The 15098-nt window shown below is 41.6% G+C and overlaps 1 long non-coding RNA gene across 1 annotated transcript in view; it reads right to left on the bottom strand.

Annotated features, from left to right (window-relative positions):
* LOC306640620 overlaps window positions 1-4097 on the bottom strand; it is a 246494-nt gene extending 242397 nt beyond the window's left edge. The window contains exon 1 of the long non-coding RNA XR_013757830.1: window positions 3783-4097. This is a non-coding gene — a long non-coding RNA (uncharacterized lncRNA). The remainder of the gene's footprint in view (window positions 1-3782) is intronic.
* Between the last annotated feature and the right edge of the window lie 11001 nt (window positions 4098-15098).

Raw genomic sequence — 15098 nt, 5'->3', positions numbered from 1 at the left:
CCTAGGTAACTTGTGATAATAAGCCATCACCTATAGAACAGATAGTGGTAACTTCCAGTACTAATACAGACTCCAGTTAGATAAAAGGGTACATAACTGTAATGTTATAGACATTGAAGTTAAAGCCCAGTACACTTACTTTATTACTGGTGAGACTGGCTTGCTGAATGAATAAGATCAAATTTAGAGATTGAGATTAAATACAGAGGGCAAGATAGACCAGTATTTGGATCTTTTGCCCTCAGTCAGCCTGAACCCAGGGAATAAGAGGACTTCTCTAAAGAGTGTTGCAACTCTGGGTCACACTACCTCCTGATCAAGGAGATTGTTGAGACCACTAGGGGATGAAAAATCACTCAGTGCATCTGCTGCAGAAGAGGGTCATGGAAAAAGGGAGACATCCCTTGATGCTTCCAAAGGAAACCACCTCATCAAGGAGACCCTGCCTATCCAATGGTACTAATGGAGCTAAGAAGCTGCTCTTAAGCGCTCTACAAGTGACCCCTGTGGGAACTCAGCTGACTCTTTCACAAGACAGAAACAAGTCAGTTTGACCAGCTTGATCTTAGACACCCAGCAAAACAGTTAAAACTAAAATATAGCCATTCTTGGACAGTTAAAAGAAATAATAGTTAAACATAACTTAAGATGTACACTTGTGGTAGTCCACTAGAATAAAGACTAAAAGCTACAAAAGAGAGATTCCTAGGCAAATAAGCCTGATAACTATCAAGAGAAATTGCCAGAGTCAGAAGTTTGTAGTCAGATGAAGGCCTGCAGACCTTCCTAACCTACAGAGGTAGACTGAATCAGTGTTTGCTCATATGATTATCTAGCCCTAAGTAACCGAAGTATAGAAATTTCTACTAAATGTTGTGTTTATATTCCTGATAACCTGGACAATGTTAAAGTTCCCAAATAAAGGTCTTGTTCTCTCCAGCTTTTGCTAGCTTTTGTTATGGGAACAACTTCTCAGTTCTTCCACCCCCTGGTGAGGAATTATTGACTTTTGTCATCTTTATGATATTCATTGGCATGTTCCAGATTCTGCAACATTTATATTATATTAATCTCATTTCAGTACTCAGGTCTTTTTATTCTTCTATCATAGAAACACCCAACTCCAATGACTTTACAACCTACTCTTCCCAAACCAGACTTCTACCTTGGACCCCTCAATTGACCTGATTTTTTGATAAAAGGAACTCCACACTGCCTCTCCCTCGCTGCCCCCTTTCAGCTTCGAAGCAGCCAGAATGATCGGCACCCCCTTTCCTTAAGCAGTTTGGAGTTCCTTTTTTTGAAAAATCGGGTCAATTCAGGAGTCCAAGGTAGAAGTCTGGTTGGGGAAGAGCAGGTTGTAAAGTCATCTGGGGGTGGGTACTTCTATGATAGAAGAACAAAAAGACATGAGTACTGAAATGAGATTAGTACCAGGTAAATGTCACAGCATCTGAAACATGCCACTGAGTATCATGAAAATGACAGAAGTCAATCTCTCACCAGGAGGTGGAAGAACTGAGAGATTGTTCCCATAACGAGGCCTAGCAAAGGCTGGAGAGGACAAGGCCTTTATTTGGGGACTTTAACATTGTCCAGGTTATCAGGAATGGAAACACAACATTTAACTCTTAATGTCATAGATGTCCCCAGAAAATATAGGTAAGCTACTTAATGTCATCTGATTTTTGTAAAATATCCCTTTATTGGTAAAACCAGTGTTTCGTAGAGATCTCTATACTTCTGTTACTTAGGGATAGATAATCATATGAGCAAACATAGATTAAGTCTACCTGTGTAGCTTAGGAAGGTCTGCAGGCCTTAAACTGACTATCTGACTCTGGCAGTTTCTCTTGATAGTTATCAGGCACATTTGCTGAAGAATCTTTCTTTCATTTGTAGCTTTCAGACTTTATTCTAGTGGGCTAATACAAGTGTACATCTTAAGTTACATTTAACTATTATTTCTTTTAAATGCTGAAGAATGGCTATATTTTGGTTTTAACTGTTTTGCTGGGTGTCTAAGATCAAGCTGGTCAAATTGACCTGGTTCCTGTCTTGTTAAAAAGTCAGCTGAGTTTCCACAGGGGTCACTTGTACAGAACCAAAAAGCAGCTTCTTAGCTCCATTAGTGCCATTGGTTAGGCAGGGTCTCCTTGATGAAGTGGCTTCCTTTGGTAGCATTACAGGATGTGTCCCTTTTTTATGACCCTTCTCTGCAGCAGATCCACTGAGTGATTTTTCATCCTCTAGTCTCAACAATCTCCTTGATCAGGAGGTTGTGTGACCCAGAGTCGCAGTGCTCCTTAGAGAAGTCCTCTTATTCTCTGGGTTCAGGCTGAGTTTGAGGGCAAGATACTGTTTTTTCTTGGACTATGTATTTAATTCCAATTTCTAAGTTTGATCTTAGTCATCCAGCTAGCCAGTCTCACCAGTCATAAAGTAAGAGTACTGGGCTTTATCTTCAATGTTTATAACTTTACAGTTATTTACCCTTTTATTAATGTACTACCACATACTATCTTTTTTGTAGCTGATGGCCTATTATCACAAGTTACCTAGGTTGTGTGTTCTTGAAGCAGGTACTTCTGCAAAACATTAACAGGTAACAGTTTTACAAAATGAAATTAGAAAGAGTAAAAACATATTCAGCTTGTATAATAGCTATCTTGAATTTTGACTGAGAACCACATTATACCCCTATTTGAGATCATAGTACTTTTATAACAAAAACCAATCTTTTGACTATAACATTAAATAAGCTGAAATCTGACTTATTTTGGAGTCAATCTAACATGCAGTAAGGTGGGAGGCACAGCCTTATCTCAGGTAAGGCATGGCTCTTTACAGATCTTAAGTGTTCTAATTCTGATGTTGATCTTCGCTTCTTCCTTAAATATCATTAAGTAGTTTACATATACTGTTTCCTGAGTCTATATGAACTTTATAATTAACACAATTTAACATTGTATCTAAAACATGAATCAAAGAAATCCTGAGAGAGCTTTTAACTTTCCTTTTGTGTGGCAAAACAGTTTCACCTTCTACGATATGAACCTTTAAACAAATCAGGCTATCACTAACTCTTCTATATACATTTACATTTAAATTTTTATCTCAGTGAAATAAGTAACCAATTTTACATATATCTTATTGATAATAGGTCACATAATAGAACATTAAACGATAAAAATAAATCTCCAATAAAATGTACTCCTTAAGTTTAAAATTACCATTACAGACAAGTTTATTCTGGAGAATAGCAGTGCTTGATAAATTCCCTGCTTTAAAAACTTGTATACCTGGAAAATATGAACACATTTAATATACAACTAGTGACCATTTCACAATTACCTTGACACTTTTATCTTACCAAATTTAGTTTTTTTTAAATGTAGACTCTGTAACATAGTACAATACTCTATAACAGTTGTTTAAGCGTAATTGAATACACCCCAAATTTTAAGACTAATTGTTCTAAAGAATAAAACTTAATAGACACAAAGTTAAGAGTAAATTAGTGTTTTAAATCCTTGTCATTTTACCATGTCATTTTACTATATAGATTAAACTTTGATTTATATCAGAACATTAGTATTTTACCTTAGGAAAAACCTTAAATAGCTTTAGCTCTCTCAATACATACAACCATCTTAGTTACACCCAAACTTGTTGAAACTTGCCCTTTACTTACACAGACTTTCTTAGCACTTACTTAGACCCTCATGTATTTCATCACATAAGCACTTTCTTACCCAAAAACCTTTCCTTTTTTCTTTTACTAAATATATTTCCATACCCAGAACCTTTTATTTTCTCTTTCCTATCTGTTGACCCCTTTTTGTTCACATTCTGAAACAACTCTTATGAAATTTCTGAATTTAGATAAATTACTGTATTTTAATAAGATTAAATATATTGTTGTTTATAGTACTCTAATTGAAACACAGTTCAAACTTTTGGGACCCTTTGTACATAGAATTGCACTTGTTAGGACATAACTCTTAGTAAACTTATTTTTAGTAATGACACAAAGCAATTTTAAACACTTTTTAATTTACCAACCTATGAAAATACCAATAATGTTTAAGTATGTTACTCCAAGGGGCACATTCTTGCACAAAATGAAAATATATTTTTAATTGAGCTGTTCCTACCTGCATTCCTCTTTTAGTTAATAAGTACTTAGCAATATCAATAAATAGTGCTTTTTCTTTGCTTTCTCTACCTCCCACGGTAGCTGTTCTGTCCATCCCTTCCTCTCCTTTCTTGGCCTTCTCTACCAAGGGGTCCGCGGCACCCCAGGCAGGATCCTAGCTGTCACAAAAAGGAAAGAAATTAATATTAATAAATTGGGGGCTTATCAGAGGTCCACACATTGGTAGCCACCTGCCGGGGGAGGGAGGTCCAGCCCCAGCAGGGGTCCATGGGTTCCACACTGGTAAGGGGGCGCGGAGAGACAGCGTAAGCGATGGATGGAGAATGAAAGACACAGACTCTAGTTCTGGTGCAATCATTCCCACTTTATTCTGGGGAAGGCTGGGTTTATATACATTTTTCTTCAGGCTTTGATGATAGGCTTGTGACTAATAAAATCAAAGAAGTTTCCAAAGCATAGGCAGAAATTGTTTTTACTGAAAGATTATGAGAAAACAGTAACCTTACAGATTAACCTTACTTAATCACCAGGGCTTGCCATTGATAAAATAAGCTGGTCCATATCTAGTAGCTACTGTGGGAAGTGCTTTGTGCTTAGAACTTGGGGAAACATTGTTATCTATATGTTTCTGTGCCCCAACACGTTCTGGCTGTGCCAGTAAATGCAGTGTTTGGCTTTCAACATAATAAAAACATTCTGCTGTTGTGAGGTTAATCATCACAGGGTTTCAACATGTGTTTTGTCTCCATGATGTTTTTCTGGAAATTTGTAGAATTATTCCCATCACCTCTAGCGAGATCCCCAGACTGAATTGAGTAATATATTATTAGAAAAACTCCAAGCTAGGGAGACATACATCTGGCATGCAATCCTTTTAGGATGATTCTTTGCAATCATCCATCAGTGGAACTCTGTCAAGCACTGTAAGGAGAGCCAGGCACCCCTGCACGTATGCATACAAAAAAGTTTCAGCTGTGTTTTAATTAAAGTACCGTAAAAGATTGAAGTATTATATCTTATTAAAAAGGAGTAAGATTTGTGTGAATGAGGTCAGAAGGAACTCCTGTAATGCAAGGGACAACCTTGCATAAGAAAGATTTTATGATTTCTGGATGAAGGCATTGATCAAAGTCTGTGCTGAACAGAAATTCAAAAGCTTTGGGGTTAAGGTTGAAATCTATTTTGTACAGGCATTGAGATGGTACCATGGTTATTGCTTCACTCATGCTTTTTAATTGACTATGTTTTTAGTCCCTGAATGGAATTTTTCAATAATCTCCATATAGATCCATCCTCAGTTCCATCTGCCCACCTCTACCTCTCAGGGACAAAGGTGTTGTCTGGAGTGTTTAACATCATGGGGTTGGCCTTTACATTAAAAAATAAAACCTTAATTGGGTCCCATTACCCTGAGTGCCAGACTATTAACTGTCCTATGTTATCCAAGGTGTGAAAATTGCCAGTCACAAAGAATGGTTCCAGCACGATTACATTATAAGCTGGGGGAATCCTTAAGGCACCTATTTTATTTTTTGAGTACCATATTATCTAACGCTGAATCTCTCTTCTGTGATAAGCTTTGTATGTAAATGAAATGTACAGATGACATTCTAACCCAAAGAGTAACAACTTTATTGGAAAGGGTGTCCAAGGAAAGGGAAACAAAGTTTACTCTGGGGGTGTACTAGGAGTTTATAAGTTCATTTGGTTTAAAGGGATTCTGAGAAAGAGTACCACGTTATTTTCTTTTTTTTTTTTTTAATATTTTTAGCCATCAAGGAATCTTTATTTATTTGTATGTGGTGCGGAGAATTGAACCCAGTGTCCAACACATGCCACGAGGTGCTGGACCACTGATCCACAACCCTAGCCCCTGATCAAATCATATTAACCAAGATATTGTTCAACCAAGACATAACTTGCCACAGAAAGTATAGACATATCCCTCTTAAGAGAGGCATTAATGGGCACCCATTATTTCCTGGATGACTCTTTAAAACATGAATTGAATCAGTTTAGGGGAGCACTTTACCAAGTTAGTGTTCTCCAAGCCAAAGTTTTCTGTAGTGGTAATTACCTTCAGATTTGTATGAAAAAGCAAATTTAATTGGAGAGTTATTTATTTTATTTCATGTTCTGGTTACCTGTTTTTCAATAAGATAGGCAAGAACTTTTTTGTGAATTTTTACACTAGGGTGGAAATTTAAATGTATCTTAAAAAATAATAAGAGCCTGATTCCTTTAAAAGCTGACATGGTGAAATAGGGAAGCATTTGGCCACTTTTCTACACAGAGTAAGTTTGGATCTCTCTTAGTTTATTGATTATATTTCAGATGAAATGTTTCATTGTGTTATTTGTCAAGAGCCCTGCCTCATTGAGATAAGGATCCACCTCTCACCCTGTGTTAGATGGACAACAAAGAAAGTTAGACTTCCACTCATTTTAAATTATATTCAAAAGAGATTTTTGTTAAAAAGATTACTGTAATCCTACTGGGCCTGGTGGCTCATACCTATAATCCCAGCAGCTTGGGAGGCTCAGGCAGGAAGATTGTGAGATTCAAAGCCAGCCTTAGCAACTTAATGAGGCCATAAGCAACTCACTGAGATGCTGATTCTGAATAAAATACAAAAAATGGCTGGGGATGTGGCTCAGTTCTTAATTGCCCCTGGGTTTCATCACCTGTACAAAGAAAATTACTATGATCCTAAAATTATCAAGGAATATCACACAAAAGTAAATAAAGATTTGGGTAAATTATAAAAGGTATGTGAGGTTGTAAGAGAGTTTTAAAAGAATTTGAAATTTGTAAAGGGTTTCGTATGTCATTGAGTTGATACATTCATATGTCTCTGAGGAGGCAATATGGACACCAAGATATACCAGTGTACTATAGATATTAAGTTGTTTAGTTTAAAGCTATTATGCAAACTGAATACATTTTTATTCTTTTAAATATCATTTTGTATTTTCCACATGGAACTTTATAAGTTTTGTATGTTAGTGTTTTGAAGAAGTTCTCCTCCTGACAGAACAACCTGAGTTAATTTGAGATAATGAGCTATCACATATAGCACAGAATAGGATAAAAGGCTGACTTCCAGTACTGACATAAACCCCCATTCAATGGAAAGAGTAAGAATAAGATTATATACATTAAATTTACTGATAAAACTGAGTTGCTGGATGTTTAAACCCAAAACTTAGAAACCAAAGGCAAGGAAATGAAAGTGCCAAGGAAAAGTGACCAATATTTGGCCCTTGCCCTCTAAGGTCAGCAAGGACCCAGGAACACTGGGACTTCTCTAAGGGCTTTGCAATTCTGGGTCTTTTGGCCTCCTAATCAGGGGCTTCAAGGGGACCCTAGAGAGCAGGAGGCAATCAGTGCACAGTCTGCAAAGAGGAGGATCTCTGGAGAAGAAAATATCTCTAATGCTTCCAAGGGTAGTCAAATATGGTCAGCAAGACCCTGGTACATCCTGGCAGATGGGACAGTTGCTAGAAGAATAGCTAAAGGAGCCAAAAGCCTCCGACATGTTCCCATGAATGATCCATGACAAATCTCAGCTGACTCTAACAGTACATGGGAACAAGTCAATTTTGTCAACTTGTCCTTAAACACCTGGCAGGAGAATGTAACCAAAGTATAGGCACACAAGGACAATTAAAATAAATGCAATGTTTCTTTTCATGTAACCAGAGGAGTTCATTAGTGTCAGTGCTCCCAAAAGTAATTAAAACTGAGAAGTTGTACAGGAAGAAATTTGCTGCCTGATTCAATTAAAGATCTATCAATGCTTTGCTTTTTCATTATCTTCAGTTTTATAGTTGCTCAGACTCCCCTTCAAGAGGTTGGTATTCATCAACTCCAGCCTGGTGATTTGATTTTCATCAAAACCTAGAAAAGACGCAAATTTCAACTTCACTGAAAATGACCTGAACAAGTGCTAGTAATCACTGGGATGACTAACGGGGGGAGAACTCATTATGGTGGATGATTTCCACAATAGAAAGTTTATATATCTTGAATGGATGACACCACTAATGGGGACATCAGCAAAACGAAAATGAAAGTAAATGTTTAAAAGCTAAAGGGGGAATTTGTGAGAAATGGTGCATTTTCAAAACATAGTATTTAGCCTTAATTGAGATGTAAGAATAAATTGTACTCATTTTATTTATAGCCTTCCCCATTCTTTGCCTCAAATTTAAAATTCACCAATAATATAGATTTGGACCCTGAGGTCCCCCAGTCAGGCCAGAGGTAGTACCAAAATAGAAATAAATGATGTAGAATGCATGCCCAAGTGTTTTCCCTGCTGGGTTTTATAGAATGACTTTCTGGCAGAAGTAAAGCTTCTGCACACACTCATTTTCAAGCACATGTTTAATTTCTTGTGGCACCTCAATATTTTCACATCCTGAGGTCCACTGAAATAGTGGGATAGCCATGAGCCTCACTAAGACAGTTGGGAAGGCCCTGAGGGACTTCCCTACGGTACTAGGGAAGGTCCTGAACAACAATCAGACCTGGGAAAGATCCTGAACACCATTGTGACCATGGGTGTAACTCTGAACTCCATGGAAAACCTGGGAAAGACCCTGGGATTCACTGAGAATCTCAGGATGACTCTGAAACCCAGTGCTTTCTTGGGGAGGTTTTGTACCCTGAGAGGCTAGAAATACCACTGAGACTCACTGAGACTGGGAATAGCACTGAGACCCATTGAGATGCTGAATAATGTACTCACATGTACTGAGCCCTAAGCAAGATGACGGAGCCCCATTGAGATCCTGAGGAATGTCCTAACCTCCACTGTATCCTTGGAAATGGTTCTGAGATCTGCTTAAACTGTGACAAGGCTATGAGGCCACTAAGTCTCCTGAAAAATTTGTACAAAGAACCATGAACCTGTGGAAGGCTCTCAGCCTCATTCAGACTCGTAAAAGGTCCTGAACACACTGAGAAACCAGTGAAAGCATTGAACCCCTCTAAGATTCTTGTGAAGGCCTTAGAATCTTCAAAACACAGGGGGAATTATCTGAGCCTCAAAAAGATCATGTGAACATTTCTACATGTAACTAAAATTCTTGGGAAGACCCAGAGCCCTAGTGAAACTATGACAAGGGTCTGAGAGTGGTTTATAAGCTAGGGTAAGCCCTGAGTCCCCACTGATATGGGGACAGGACTTGGACCCCTCTGATACACTGCACAAGTCTCTGAGTGTCATGTAGATGCTGGAGAAGGCCGTGAGCACAACTCTAGCATTGGGAATGTCACTGAGCTTCATTGAGATCCTGGGAAATGCTCTGATATTCACTGAGACCCTAGCAAAGAACTCATCCATGTGTGCACTTGGGGAGGAATCTGAGCCCCAGTGAGACTCTGAGAAGAGCACTGAGCATGACTGAGACACAGCAAAGGCCCTGAGAATAACAGACCCTGGTAAAGACCAGGAGTCCATCTGAGATACTGGCCAAGATATGTGGTCCATTGAGAACCTAGGAACCATCCTGAACCACAGTGAGAGGCTGGGAATATTCAAGAAGTTCACCCACTGCCTCCTGAAGGGAATGAGACCACTAAGAATATGCAAAACACCCTCAACATGACTGTGAGAGTGTAAAAGATCAGAAGGCCCACTGACTAGTCCTGGACTAGGCCCTGCAATCCACTGAATCACTATGAAAGGGAATGAGCCTCAGTAAAGATCCGGAAATCCCAGAAATTTAATGATATAATAGAAGCACTGAACCCCATTTAGACTCCAGTGTGGGTCCTGAAATCTAGAAAAATACTTTGGAAGGCCTTTTAGATCACACAAACACTTGGAAAGTAGTTGAACTCCACTGAAGTACTATAAAGATCCCTGAGCTTTACTGAAGTTCTGGAGAAGGTCCTTGGACCTCCTGCTACCATGTGGAAGGCACTGCACAACCACTGAAGCTCTTGGAAATACCTTCAGCCCCTTTGATGTGCTGGAAAAGGACTGAGACACAATGTAATACTGTGAAAGGCCCCTAAACTCTTAAAAACCTACTGAGAAACTAGTGAAAACCATTAGCCTCAAAGAAACACTGGTGAAGAATCTAAGTCCTCCTATAAACTTGTGGACACCTCCAAGTTTCACTGAAATTCTGGAGAAAGACCTTAGACCTGACAACTCTGTGGAATGCCCTGAGACTTTATAAGACATTGAGGAAGGTGCTAAGCCAGACTGAGACACTGGAGAAAATCCTGTTCTACATGTAGAAACTTGGGGTTTCTCTGAGTACCACTGATACTGGGGAAGGTCCTAAACCTCATTGAGATCATGGGAATAGTCTTAAGACCCATGGACACCAGGGATAACCATTGAGAACCAATGACATTCACAATGTGTTACCAGTTCCACTGAATTTCTGGGAAAGTTCATGAACCCAGGTGAGAAAGCGTAAAGTGATAGGTTCCAATGAGAACTTGCAGAAGGACATAGAAACCATTTTGAACCTGGAGAAGGCTCTGAGAGCTCTGAAGACCTCAAGGAAGGCCCCAAACCCCACTGAGATCATTGGAAAGACCCTGAAACCCATGAGTCCCCCAGGAAGACTAGGATACACAGTCACATCCTAGAAAAAGGCTCATCTCCACTGAGACTTGGGGATGACCCTGAACATCACAGAGTTCTTGGGAAAAGCTGTGAACACTACTGAAAATGTGGAGAAGGCCCTCTCCCCCACGAAATCCTGGGGAAGATCCTGAGCAACATTGAGACCCAGAGCAAGGCCTTTAGCCCAACAGAGAACCTGGGGAATGTCCTGAGACCCAGTGAGAATCTGGGGAAAGTTGGAACTCCACTGAGACCATATAAAATGCCCTGAAACTGGTGGGACCTGGGACAAGGCCCTAAGCTTGGACTGAGGCTTGCCAAAGTATCTAATCACCACAGAGACTCTAGGTAAAAATCTTAGCCTTACTGAGAATCTGTGTACAGCCCTGAGTCCCACTGAGACTGTGGGGAAGACTGTAGGTCCCACTGAAACCCTGGAGAATTTTGTGAGCCACTGAGTCCTTGGGAAGGCCCTGAATGCAGTGGTAATGTGGGGACGGAGCCAAGGCCCAGTGAAACACTGGGGAAGGTCCTGTGAGACACCCCAAAATCCATGATAACTACAGAGGTATTGGGGAAAACTCTGAGCCCACAGACCCTAGTGTAGACTGAACTCCACTGAGAACCTGTGGAAGGCTCTGAAAAGTACTTTGACCCTGGGGAAGGCTCCTATTCCCTCTTAGACCCTGTCAAAGTCCCTGAGCAACACTACCACTCTGAGGAAAGGCACTGAGCCCCACTGAGAACCTTGGCAAAACCTGGGATTCACTGAGATTTTGAGAAAATCTCTGATCCCTCTGGATTCTTGGGGAACTCTGTGATGTCCCTGAGAACCTAGGCATTTCGGGAGCCCCTCTGAGAATTCTTAAAGAATCCAAGTCCCACACAAACTCTGGGAAAGAATGTGAAAACAATAAAATAAAAATTCTGGCATAGTAAATGAGCTCTACTAAGATGCTGGGCAAGGTCCTGAACCTCATGGAAACACTGGGGAATGATCTGAGTCCCACTGAGAACCTGAGGAAGGCCCTTAGCCCCATTAAGTACCTCAGATAGTCTGAGGCTCAATGAGATTCTGGAGAAAGCGCTGAGTTTCACTAATACTCTGAGGAAGGCCCTGAATCCATTTGGTTGGGGAAGTTCTTAAACTCTATTGAGACTCTGGACAAGTTCTTGAGCCCCTCAGAGAATGTGTGAAAGGATCTATGTTCCACCAAATCTCCTGGATAAACCACTGAGTCCCAGTGAGATGCTAGTGAAGTTCCTGATACATGTTATAAACCTGCAAAGTTCATGAGACACACAGAGAACTTTGGTAAGTCTGTGGGCCTCAGTGAGATTCTGGGAAAGATATTGAGTTCCACTGAGATGCTGGGAAACACCCTGAGCCTCAAAGAGACCCCCAGAGATGTTATTGAGCTCTACTGCATCTTTGGTTAAGGTCTTGATTTCCACTGAGACTGGGGAAAGGATCAATCTGCATTGAGAAAATGGGGAATGTCCTGTACTCCATGTGAGCCACACTGAGGGTCTGAGGAATTCAATGAGATCAGTACATTTCTGGCAAAAATGCTGAACACCACTTTCACCCTTGGGAAGCCTCAGGTCCCTCTGATGACCTAGGGAAGGTCCTCAACCACAGTAACACACTGGGAAGATCTTAAGCCACACTGACAATCTGGGCAATGCCCTGCAACTCTGTGAGACTTGGGAAAAATGTATCATCCCTGTGGATCCTTGTGGTAATCTCTGCTCCCCACTGAGATTGTAGACATTTGCCTGAGCACCACTTAGAATATCTGAAAAAATGTGTACCCCACTGAAACTGGAAAATGCTCTGAACTCAGTTGTATCTTGGGAAGGCATCTGTGCCCCAAGGCAACTCTGGGGAAGCCCTGAGACTCAAGGGCCCTCAGCCCAATGAGAAAATTATGTAGCCCCTGATCCTCAGTGATAATCTGGGGAAGTCCTTGAGCTTTAATTGAGACTCTGGACTTGTACCTGATCCCCACTGAGAACCTCTAGGCCTCACTGAAATTGTGGATATAGCACTGAGCCCAGGGCTATATAAGTTAGACATCTGATATAAGTTAGACACTCACAAAGATAATGAAGCATGCAATTGGAGAAGTTTCTGAGCCCCACTGAGACCCTGGGAAGGACCCTGAACTGCAATGAAACCCTGAAAAAAGACCTTGAGCTTAAAGAGACCCTCAGAAAGGCTGAAAGACCCACTGAGAATTGGGAGATTTGTGGAAGTAATGAGAATGCTCTGAGCCCTTCAGGTACCCTGGTGAAGGCCCTGATTTTCACACATATTTGGGGCATATCTAGTCCCAATGAGATCCAACAACCCTATGAATGAGGAAAATCCTAAGCATGACTGTGAACATTTAGAAAGGACTATGCACCTGTGATCTGGAGAAGGTCCCTATGCATGACTATTACCCTGGGACAGGGGCCTATGCATATACGTGACATGGAGGAAGGGCTGAATGAGGAAGGGGTATGCATGACTGTGACCCTGGGAAAATACCTAATCGGTTCTCTAACCCTGTAAAAGGCTGTATATTTGACTGTGACCATGGGGAAGTGTCCTATGCATGACTGTATGACAGAAATTGTCCTATATATAACTATGACCCTGCAGAAAGGCCCTATGCATGACTGTGAGACTGAGAACAGGCCTATGCATGACTGTGACCATGGGGAAGGGCCTATGCATGACTCTTACCCTGGGGAAGTGCCTATGCATGAGTGTGACCCTGCAAAATGTACTATGACTTTGACCTTGGAGGAGGTCCCTATGCATGACTGTTTCCTTGTGGAAGGCTCTATGTTAGACTATGAGTATGGGGCATGGCCTACAAATGACTGTGACACTGGGGAAGGTCTATACATGACTTTGACCTTGTGGAAGGGCCTATCCTTGACCATGACCCAGCAGAAGGATAATATGAATGATTGTGACCCTAAGGAAGGGTTTATGCATGACTGTGAACATTGGAAGGGACTATGACTGTGACCATGGGAAGTGACTATGACTGTGACCCTGGAAAAGGTCCCTATGCTTGACTGATACCCTGGGAAATGGCTCTATGCATGAGTGTGTCCCTGGGGAAGGGCCCTATGCATGGCCCCGACCTAGGGAAGAGCCTATGCATGTGTGTGATGCTGGGGAAGGCCCTAAGCAGGACTGTGACCCTGGAAAATGCCATGGGCATGATTGTGAAAGGGGTCTATGCCTGACTGTGACCCTGAGAAATCACCTATGCATTACTGTGACCCTGGTAAGGGCTATGCATGACTGTGACTCTGCAGAAATCACTATGCATGACTGTGTCCCTGAAAAATCTACTAGGCATTACTGTGACCTTGAGGAAGGTTTACACATGATGGTGACCCTGAGGAAGTGCCAATGCATGACTGTGACTCTGGAGAAGGGCGAATGCATGAGTGTGATGCTGAGGAAGGGACAATGGCTGTGAAACTGCAGAAGGTCCCTTTGCATGACTGTTACCCTGGGGAAGTGCCCTATGCATGACTATGACCATAGGTAGGGCCTATGCATCACTGGGACACTGGGAAAGGGCCTATGCATGACTCTGACCCTGAGGAAGGGCCCTATTCATGACTGATGCTGAGGAAGGACCTATGAATGACTGTGACACAGGGGAAGGGCCTATGCCTGACAGTGACCCTGAGGAAGAGCCCTATACATGACTGTGATGCTGAGGAAGGGCCTATGCAGGACTGTCACACTGGGGAAGGTAATACACATGACTATTACATGGTAGAAGGGCCTTATGCATGACAGTGACCCAGAGGATGGGCCCTATGGATGACTGCGACTTGGAGAAAGGATGCTATTCATGACTCTGATGCTGATTAAGGGCTATGCATGACTGTGACCCTGGAAAAGGGCATATGTATGACTTTGACATTGGGAAGGGCCTATGCTGACTGAGAGCATGGTGAAGTGCCTATGCATGAGTGTCACCCTGAGGAAAGGCCAATGCATGACTGTGATACTGGGAAAGGGCCCTATGCATGACTCTGACCCAGAGGAAGGGCACTGTCTCCCTGAGGAAGGGCCTATGCATGACTTGACACAGGGGAAGGCAGCCTGTGTGAATGTGACCCTGTGGAAATGCTTGTGCATGACTCTGACCCTGGGGAAAGGCCACATGCATGACTGGGAGCGTGGGTATGAGACTCTGCATGACTTTAACCCTGAGGAAGGTGGTAGGTGTAACTGTGAATCTGGGGAAAGGCCTATGCATTGCTGTGACACTGTGGAAGTGCCGAATTCATGACCCTGACTGGGGAAGGACCTATGCATGACTG

The sequence above is a fragment of the Sciurus vulgaris genome (assembly GCF_902686455.1).
Source record: "Sciurus vulgaris genome assembly, chromosome: 11".
Taxonomy (NCBI): Eukaryota; Metazoa; Chordata; class Mammalia; order Rodentia; family Sciuridae; genus Sciurus; species Sciurus vulgaris.
The sequence above is the reverse complement of the archived record's forward strand: the minus strand, read 5'-3'. Positions and strand labels throughout refer to the sequence as shown.